Below are 10,370 nucleotides of genomic sequence, written 5' to 3' on the forward strand. Positions count from 1 at the left end.
GGGGTGCCATTCTATTGGGAGGCAGTCAACACTGGGGGAGGGTGAAGTGTGTGCACGCCATACACACCACAAGTGTCGCCGCAGTCACATCCTATGATTTGAGCTGTATACTCTGGAAAACATGGATTTTGTTTTGTGTGGCTGTATAATATATCCGCTTATTGGCAGGAATTTGTATTTTTAATAGACCGTGGTTACCAAAACGCATTGCTCTTGCTAATAATGTAGGTTATTGAAAGCCATGGGATGACACAAGCTGCAAAAGAAACTTCTTTACACGTATGAAATATGAGATATTTTTTACAGGCGCGGCCGTCCTTTAGGGTGGAGGCCCCCCCCCAGCTTTTGCCCCTCATGAAAAGTGTCGATCAGGCTGAACAAAGGTCAGCCTGACAGACACTCTTCATGTTAAGGTCAGGCAGTCAGGAGGAGACAATGCGCGATTTGCACAGACTCCTGGCTGCCTGAGCTAAACTTTGCTGGGCTGAAGAGGTCACAGCTCCTGTGGGCGTGACATCCTCGGCTCAGCAAAGGTGCCTGGAGGCCCTCCCCCGGGGGACGAGGGAAGCGTCACCCATTGACTTCGACCTGGGCGCTTCAGGTTTAAGCCCTGAAGCGCCCAGGGCCAGTGTCAATCAGTTACACCTTGTCACAGAGTGGGGTCAGCAGTCTCACTGACTCCATCCCAATCTGTGAGGAAGTTGGGACTGCTGCCTTCCCTCGGTCAGCCAGTGACGGAAGGCAGCAGTCCCAACCCTCCTGGGACCTCCGAGGCTGAAAGTAAGTGTGTGTGTGTGTGTAATCTTTTTAAATGAATGTTTGGTGCGTGCGTGCATGTTTGAATGTTGATGAGTGTTGTTAACGGATGTGCGTCCATGTGTGTGTGAAAGAATGAGTGTGAGTGTGCTTCCCGCCCACCCTCTTCCCTCCTAAAACTGCCGGACACAACTGATTTTTTATTCAGAATGTATAAAAAATGTTGTTTTAGCTCGGCTAATTGATCCTGTCATTGATATGTGGAAAAAGAATTTAGCACGAGATTGAAAGAACCGTTTTCATTACACGAGTCTACTAGAGGTCTGAAATCACGAATTTGGAACAGTTGTTTGAGTTTCTCACAAGCGTAATAGGAGAATATCAAATGCGTGTTGAAGAGTACATAAACTGAATGAATGGATTGCTGTCTCACGGTGCTTACATTTGGCTGCAGACGGCTTTAGGTGTGTGCGAGACCTCACATGCACTGCACACAACATTCATCAGGTGCTCTTACACAGGCCACAATAAAGCATCGAGGGAGAAGCTGGGCGCAGCGGCCTGGCAGCAAGACAGCTGCCAAGCACTTTCAATTGTTTGTCAAAACCCAGGGACACCATCACAGGAGCTGTTTGGCGCTCAGAGCTCGTCAGCAGGGCCCTGTTGCAAGGAGGGAGATGCTATCCATGCTGAAGGTATCAGTGGCATATCAATCATTGCTACTGCATCACGACTTCGATGTCACAACTATCTTGAAAAATGTGACTACTTTTGAGCTGGTCACCAAAGAAAATGATATAGAAACAAATGGAAACAGTTGCAAAATGATGTAGGCCAGTACCAAAACATGAAGGACAGCCCAGTAACTCGCTGCCTGGAGGTGTCTGGTCTAAAGAAGCCAGTGGCTGAAGGCAGATGACGAATAATCCTGGAACAAATTACTTTGGCGTCGACTTTATCATACCTAGTAATTAGCTAGTGCAGAATTCCTCTGGCACAATTTCTTTTAATGCGGGCCGTAGAGAAAGAAGCTACGTGAGGAACATGGGTAGGCACAAGTAAACAGTGAAATCCAGGCTGTAAAGCCACCAAGGGCATATTGGAATGTGGTCTAAGGCATAAAGGTGAACGAGACAAAGCTGCCCTTCTCCCCGGTTCCATTTCTGCTGGCAGGCGAGCAACTGACCTATTTTCTTTGTCGCGGAGGTTTGGCTACACAACAGCTTATGGTAAATTATATGTAAGACAATAGATAATATGAGGCTCACACGTGGAGTATCATGTTATATGTAGATGCCATGTTCTACATTAAGCAACTGGTGAGAAGTATGTCACAGTTGCAGCTTTATATTGGCTTTCTAACGTTTCAGAAACTTAAAACAACCGGGGTGAGTTTGTAACCTCCAGTACAAATTCCGATGAGTAGACAACTGTACAAGGATCAGATGTGTAAATCTCATGCTACACATAGGTATATCGTGATATAAAACTTGTCCCATTGCTTGAATCCAGGTTCAATAAGCATTGGGATTTGGGGGTAAGACAAATTTATCCTACTTTAGGAAATCTGGTGTTGCGTCAAAACCTATGATTTACAGGCAGGCCCCTTGCATGCATTAACAGGGTTCAAAGAGATTGATGCAATGATGGTTAACTGCATGTGCAAAGTGGCTTTTGTGCACAACGTTGACAATGGTCACAGTCCGTGTCACTTTTCACCCCACTGCTTCATGTGAGCATCAGTGCAAATATATAGTAAATATGGGTCCTAAAATACACTATTTTTTATCCTGTGTGTGTTGCCATCTGCGGTGCTCTATGAAATCAGATTTTGTCCAATGCCCAACATCAGAGACTGTTAGAGCTGTGTAATTTGTTTTTTGTTCCCTTGGGAAAGCCCAGAGAAAACCCCTCACACAATTAGAGAAAGGCATTGCACCATAAAAGGGATGCCAATACTACAGAGCCTGCTGAACAGTTGATTCCTTTGAACATTATGTGGAGGATTGTTGCTGTTATGCTGTATTCACTGTCACCTTTAAATGTGCTCAAGCTGTAGGAATACCCACTGCAACTTTCCGTCATCCAGTTGTGGGTTCAGCCTGCCCATTTTTACATTGCTGCCACGCAGGTCCACATACAGTCACCTATCAGCAGACTGGACCTCAGGCTGCCTTTCCACCACCAGAAAGTATTGTGCACTGTTGTTGCTACTGCATGGGGTGTCAAGCCCTGTAATCATATTCAACTTCTAGGGCACCACTTTTTCACCAATTGCCTTATTTTCAAGTCCACATGCTTAAACTATATGGGTAAGTATGCATTATACAGCAGGACAGAGCATTGGAGGTACCATAGACACTGTGTATATAGTTATTGCTTAACCATTTACTTATTTCCAAAATTCATGAATATATGGTTGATTGTATAGAGTATATACTTTATGTTGTTCATCCATATAGTTTGTAGGGTAGCCACAGAGCAAGTAGTGTTTATAATATTGAATATTACCAGGATTGCTCATAGCCCTCTTTCTTTCAGTAGCCTTGCAATGATCTATGTATGATATTGTTTCTCTGTGGCATAACAAAACTTGAGGCGGCCTTCCTGCAAAGTAAATGGAGGGGACACCCTCTCTGGCACACCACCAACTACTTTGCCCCCGCCAAACAATTTAGTGTATAAAATGAACACTAACTGGTCCCAGACCCAGTCAGTGTAGAGTGCTGAGGGGCCGTGTGGACCTTGGAAACCCCCATACACTGCGGGGTCTACAGGGGCTGATGCTACAACCCTGTTGTTTCTGCAGAATACTGACTTTCAAGGTGAGACCCACCCTGAATTCATCAAACACCACGGTGAGGACTTATCCTTAAACTTCCTTGGGGGCAGTTATCTTCACCTATAGTCATTCACACTCCTGACTTAAATCACCCCATTCCTCACTGGATCAGTCACCAGAGAAGGCTGGTTTGAGAGAACTAATTTTACTGGCTATATTTTGTTCCTGGCTATATTTTTTGCCTTCCCTCAAATTCCTTCAGCAGTTTCTGAAGTGACTGCAAACACCCCAGGCCTCTTTAGTGAAGGGAAGATGCACTGTGAATACATTGCAGCATGGATTAGAGCAGAGGTGAATGAGTCAAAGAAATGCATCATTGTGGGAGGCATCCCTGCATGAATCTCCAAACTACAGTTGCTGTGTGACCTAGATGGTCTCTTAAAGGCTATAAAAGAGTTAACATAGCTTTAAATTTTCAGACAGGGAATTATCTCCCTAAAAAACTTCCCAGAAACAAACATATAAAAATCTCCATATGAAGAACAAAAAATGAGTGTATAAAATGAACACTAACTGGTCCCGGACCCAGTCAGTGTACTGTGCGGAGGGGCCCTCTGGAGCCCAGGGCCCACATACACTGTGTGGGCTGCAGGGGCTAATGTTATACCACGGTTGTTTATGCAGAATACTGACCCTCAAGGTGAGAAACACCCGTCCTGAATTAATCAAACACCATGGTGAGTGCTTATCCACAAACTCCCATGGAGGCAGTTATATTCACCTCTAGTCATTCACACTGCTGACTTAAAACACCCCATTCCTCACTGGATCAGTCACCACACAAGGCTGATTTGAGAGAACTCATTTTACTGGCTATATTTTGTTCCTGCTTCCACATTCCTTCAACAAATTCTGAAGTGACTGTGAACACCCCAGGCTGCCTTAGTGAAGGGAAGATGCACTGTGAACACATTGCTGCATGGATTACAGCACAGGTGAGTGAGTTCAAGAAATGTGTCATTTTGGGAGGCATCCCAGCATGAATCCAAACTACATTGCTGTGTGACCTCTCTTAAAGGCTATAAAAGACTTAATATAGCTTTCAATTTTCAGACAGGGAATTATCTCCCTAAATAACGTCTTACAAAAAGCACATACAAATCTCCATATGAATGAACACTTTTCTTCTTCTTCAAGGATATGGTTCTGCCCCTGAGACCATTTGGAGTTCTGATGCTATTGCACAATGCGAGGCTCTTCTTCTTCAGAGCTGATTCTGACGATAGAAAAGAATAAGCTTGAATTCCAGATTCTATTTACTGACCCTGCTCAGGTCGAGGCCTTCTGGCACAGCATACTGAACATCGCCAGGAGGGCTCCAGTACCCACTAGACCACTCCCCAGGGGCAGGCAGCCCAAACCTACTGGTAATCCTACCTCCTGGGTCTGCATGTCCACAGGCTCTAGCATTGGTGCTGCTTCTGATGAAGCCTAGACCCTCGAGGATGCCATCTCCCAAGTTCAGCACTGTCTACGGCCAGTAACCTTGGAGCCAATTACGGCCAGTAACCTTGGAGCCAATTTCAGTACAACCTTCAAAACCTAGAAACACAATGGGCATTATCTTAGTGGCAAATGAAAACGTTTGGGCCTGTTTTGATGACAAACCATTAGCATAACTGCTTACGTCCTACTGCATGCAAATGTGTATGCTTTTTGGTCCTTTAAGGCCACACCTTTTGAGAACTGGGTAAACCCACCGTTTTCAGCTTAAATGAGCATACGAAAAACCCTTTCCAGATTTGGTCAACAATAGTTTGAACACTTTCAAACGAACCATGATGTGTAGCCACGATTCTGCAGAGACTCTGGATTGATCAATGGACACAGCCATCATCACTGCATTGGCACACTTGGATGTGCTCTAATGGCTTTACAGGGGATGTCCAAGGAATCATCATGACATGCCTTTTGAAGTTTGCAGGCTCTACCTGGTGAAGCAATTTCACCAGCAGTAGCAAACACTTTGGATGTACTGCAAGGCTGCACAATTGTGCAGGATCAACCTTCATAGCTTGTCTGAACACCACAACAAATGACACGCTTTTTTCGGAGCAGAGTTGGCTGCAGTCTGGGAGGCAAGTGCTTAGCGTGGTGGAAGTGTAGCAGTCAGGAATGGATTCAGGGGGGCAGGTGCTTCAGTTTCAGGTTCTGTTGACCACAGTCAGTTCTGACAAACTCATTCAGAGGTGTTGTAGAAGCAACCAGTAATAAGCATCAACACGACTCTATATCTGTTAATCTGGAGCAGCAGAGACTCGACTACCAGTTGCTGGTGCTGCGGCCTCTGTAGCTTTGCTACTGAAGTCTTGATTACAATACTAAACTTTATATATTGGCGGACAGGTTACTCCGTCTCAACAGTGATGGATATCCTGTCCACAGAAGTCTAAATCCCATTATATTCAATGGGATTTAGATTTCGGCTGACAGGATTTCCATCACCGTTGTGACGGAGTAACCCATCCGCTAATATCTAAATCAGTCCCTAAGTGACCAACCCAGGCAATAGAGTAGGTACATAATCCTGAGATACATCAATATAGTAGATCTAGAGAGTTTACACAGTTGCAGAGTTTAACTAACCTGAAAATAACAAATGGTATCACAAAAGTAGATGTGTAGCGGCTACCCAAAGGCAGTACAGGAGCAACCCAGAATTAAATCTAGACACCACAATATAAGGTCTGTGAAGCCTAACTAGAAGGGGAGATGGGGCAAACCAGGTTGAGCCCTGAGCTCCAAAGCAGTATGTTTTGTGATCTACCTGGAACCTGTATAGTAGCAATTCAGAGTGTACCCTCAACAGCACAGAAGAGGAATTCTAGCAAATCAGGGTGAATCCTAACCACCATATTACTGGGTCTGAGTCACATGCCAAAAGGAAGAGTAAAAGCATCCCAGGATGTACACCAGACAGAGTTGCATTAGGTCGGTAGGGTGAACCCAGATGATGAATAGTAGAAGTAGCAAAACAACAATGAACCCCACATGCCACACTGGTAGTTTTGTTGGGTGTAGCCATAAGTGATAAGTGATAATACAAGTAACCCAGGATGAACCCCAACAACCATAGTAATAGCTTTTTCAGGCTTGCCAGAAGCACACCCAGAAATAGCATGGTAACATTCAACTATTTGATGGTGGGGATGAAGTAAAGTGATAGAGCGGGAAGAGGAGAGCGCAAAATGGGAAAAGTAATGTATTGAGGAGTAGATAATTTAGGATAAGGTAGGGATTTTTGGCACTTTAACTCTCTATTGCCCTAATAGGCCCGAACATGGGTCATGCCAAAGGTAGATAGCTTTAACCATTCACCCCTTTATCTGGACCTGGGAGGTAAGTTTAGATACAGTTATGTAGGAGAGGGGGAACTGTCTCAAAATTCCAGGCTGTAAGGAGAGAGATATGAAGTTTGGTGGGACGGAGAAGCAAGGGAAACACCCTCTACTGTTGGATAACCAATCAGCTCACTTAAAGACTACATATCAGCCAGACTTAGGCAGCCAGACTCATCGTCAAAAGAATTCAAATCAAACCACAGCTCAGGGAACTACACTGGCTCCCGATACACAAACATGCTCCATTCAAATTCCCCACACACACATTCAAGGCACTACAAAACTCAATCCCCACCTATCTTAACAGTAGCATCTCCTTCCACTAACCACCCTGCAACCCCCGCTTGACTTCTACTCGGACACATCTCCCATGCATACACAGAACCAGATCAGGATGATGGACATTCTCTTACATCGCTCCAAAAGTGTGGCACAATCACCCACTCCATATCAGAGCCTCCTCCTCTCCAATTCTGCAAGAAGCTGATGATCTGGCTTTTCATAGGCAGGGCTAGACACACACATCTGCTCAGCGCCAGTATAGCCTCACAAATGATAGTGCGCTTCACAAATACATATAGCATAACATATAAGGGCTGGCCCAAATGAAAAGAGTGATTATCGGCTTAGATGTTTGAAACATGCAGCACAACACAGATACAGAAACTGTGATTGTCCAGCAAACATCCACAAGTACCACAAGTCTGCTTATCAGTCCACTTGTGAATATTGTTAATGATCACAAATTTTGGGTCTTTACCAAGCAGTGGTCAATATGTATGAACTAACACTTTAAATACAGATCAAAGCTGTTTTTTAGAACACGTTCAGTGATAATGAACAAATGCAAGCCTCAGAGGAAAACACAAATAAAGCTTATGTTTAGGTAAGAGACTCGTTGTTCAATCGGAAGACTGAGGTCGTTCAAGATGAGTGTCTCTGTCCAAGCACCACCTCAAGATATTGGGCCCAAGGAAGAGGGGCTGAGTGTAAGGTGGGAGTGAGGAGCAGGGGGAAGCCCTAAGTAGTGAGATCAAATTACTGGCTCCAAATTGGGTTTAAAACCTGGAAAAGTGGTGTCTACATCTAAGGAGGAAAACACAGGACAATAGGACAATACACTTATGTTGGACTCCATAATGCAAGTATGACCAGTGTTTTACCAGCGGCTGGCCCAGTTATGCCCAGATTTACCATAATATGTTAGGAATGTGCATTATCATGTCAGGGTCATTATTATACCAGAGACAGCACAAAGTTATCATGAATGCAAAAAGTATGGCAAAAATGACCACTATTATGCCAGATCTGTATTAAGCAAGTGCTGGGTTATTATCATGGCAGAAATATCCACTAAGCACCACTGTGCTAGGCCTTCTGTATTGTTAATGAGGCCCACAGTATGGTAGGAATGACCACTATTATACTACACATGGGCCCCAAAGCCCAATAAATGCCCACAGTGTGGCAAGAATGACCAGAATTATGACAGTGCCCTTATTACATGAAGGGTGGGCATCATGACAGGCATGCAAAAAGTATCCAATGAAAGCTTACCAATATGTTAGATGAGGGCCCAGTGAAGCTAGAGATGACCACATGATGTAAAGTCACCAAAAGACCAGGAACGGATCACACTGTGCTAGTGCTAGAGCTGGTCTCTTATACTGGGGGACACATGGTGCCATGGATACGGAAGACAACTGACCCCCCCCCCCCCATACACACCTACATATGTTCACATGAATGCAGACACTCATACAAGCGATACATATACCTGGATACACACACACGCATGCACCCTTGCCACACAATGCAGCCCCATAGAAATCAAATCTGCTTTTTTGTTTTTAGAAAAAAACTGCCCTCCGACTGCAGTCCACTTAGTGGCCGATCCCCCAAGACCTCTACCTCCAGTCTCACATTGCGCATCCGATGTACTCACAAAGTGTGATTGACAACGTGAAACCTTAACAAGGCCAACCCAAAGCGAGTGTTAGCAATATTTCATGTATTTACCAGTTTGGCTTTTGGTGAATGGGCATACGACACTCTGCTGGAAAACAGAAGGCTGTGATTTCAAGCACACACTCTTTAACAATGCCTACTCCACTGACCTACAAATAGTATGTGTGGCTGGGTTCATCAGGCACGTGCAATTTCAACTTTGTTTTCGCTTTTCATTCTGAGTGACTGAAACTGTGCAACTTCACCACCTACCGCACATGTTCAGACCCTCAGAATGATGACCTGGAATTTCTGACAATTACTACATTTCATTAACTTAGTTTGTCAGAACATATTAGTGAAACCTGATTCGAGACCTAGCTGAAATCTCAGCTCTGACTCTAGTCTGAGACTTTTATGTGCGTCCTATTTGTGATTTGTCTGCTCCAATACAAAATGTGCTCCAATAGCACTTTGTGCACTTTGTGCACTTTGGGGCTAATTGTCTGCTATAATAAAACACTTGAAAAAAGGCATTTGCTTGGCATGCTGTCAATGGTATTGAGATAGTGGGTGAGGTCAGCAATTTGAGATGTAAGAATATGCTTACTCACTCCTCCTAACAACTCCGTAAAATTTCACTAAACCAAAAAGTAAAAGAATGCTGAGTTTCATGATCAAAACCAATTTATTTTATTTATTAATTATAGTCGAAAAGGACAGTGCAATATTTTAAAAAACTAATTTTATTATTCTTAAATACCAGTGTACTGAGGGTCATTGGGAGTGAGTGTTGATGTTTGAGTGGGGTAGGGCAGACAGATTGGATATCTGTATAGAGTGTCCTGCTCGGGAAAGCTGAGCAGTTTGCTGATTACAAGAGTTCATATGAGTGAGTGGAGTTCCAAAGGAAAGGCTAAATGTACATTTTGTGACTTGTGGAAAGCAAAAGTTATATGGGAGTTCCATGGCTGACCCGTCTTTGTGGAAATCATCCATACCTTCTTGCTTGCACGTCACCATTAGCACTGTCTTCATTTCTTTCCTTTGACCCTCTGAAAAGGTTTCTGATCCTCTTCAAGAAGAGTCTGAGGCCGAAGCAGGTAACACTGCTCTCTTCTGTAACATTGTGCTCTTGGGTAGGGTCTACTTCGCTTATACTGTCAATTGTGGTCTCACCTATAATTGGGATTTCTAGATTTCGATGTTTGTTAGCTTCAGTGTATAAAACAGTCTGGCATTTAAGTGTCTGTGTAATATTTTTGTTTGTTAATCCACTTGTCCGATCCACTAGCATTCAAAGTAAGAATTGCAGGCATTTTGTGCATTACATTTTCTTCAATTTTAGGAGCTCATGATCAAAACACCTGTGCCTTCTTCTAGGTAATCTGGGCTGTCCAGGAATTTGGGGGCATATTTATACTCTGTTTGCACTGAATTAGCGTCATTTTCTTTTACTCTAATTCGGTGCAAAACTAACTCCA

The sequence above is a fragment of the Pleurodeles waltl genome, chromosome 2_2 (assembly GCF_031143425.1).
Source record: "Pleurodeles waltl isolate 20211129_DDA chromosome 2_2, aPleWal1.hap1.20221129, whole genome shotgun sequence".
Classification (NCBI taxonomy): Eukaryota; Metazoa; Chordata; class Amphibia; order Caudata; family Salamandridae; genus Pleurodeles; species Pleurodeles waltl.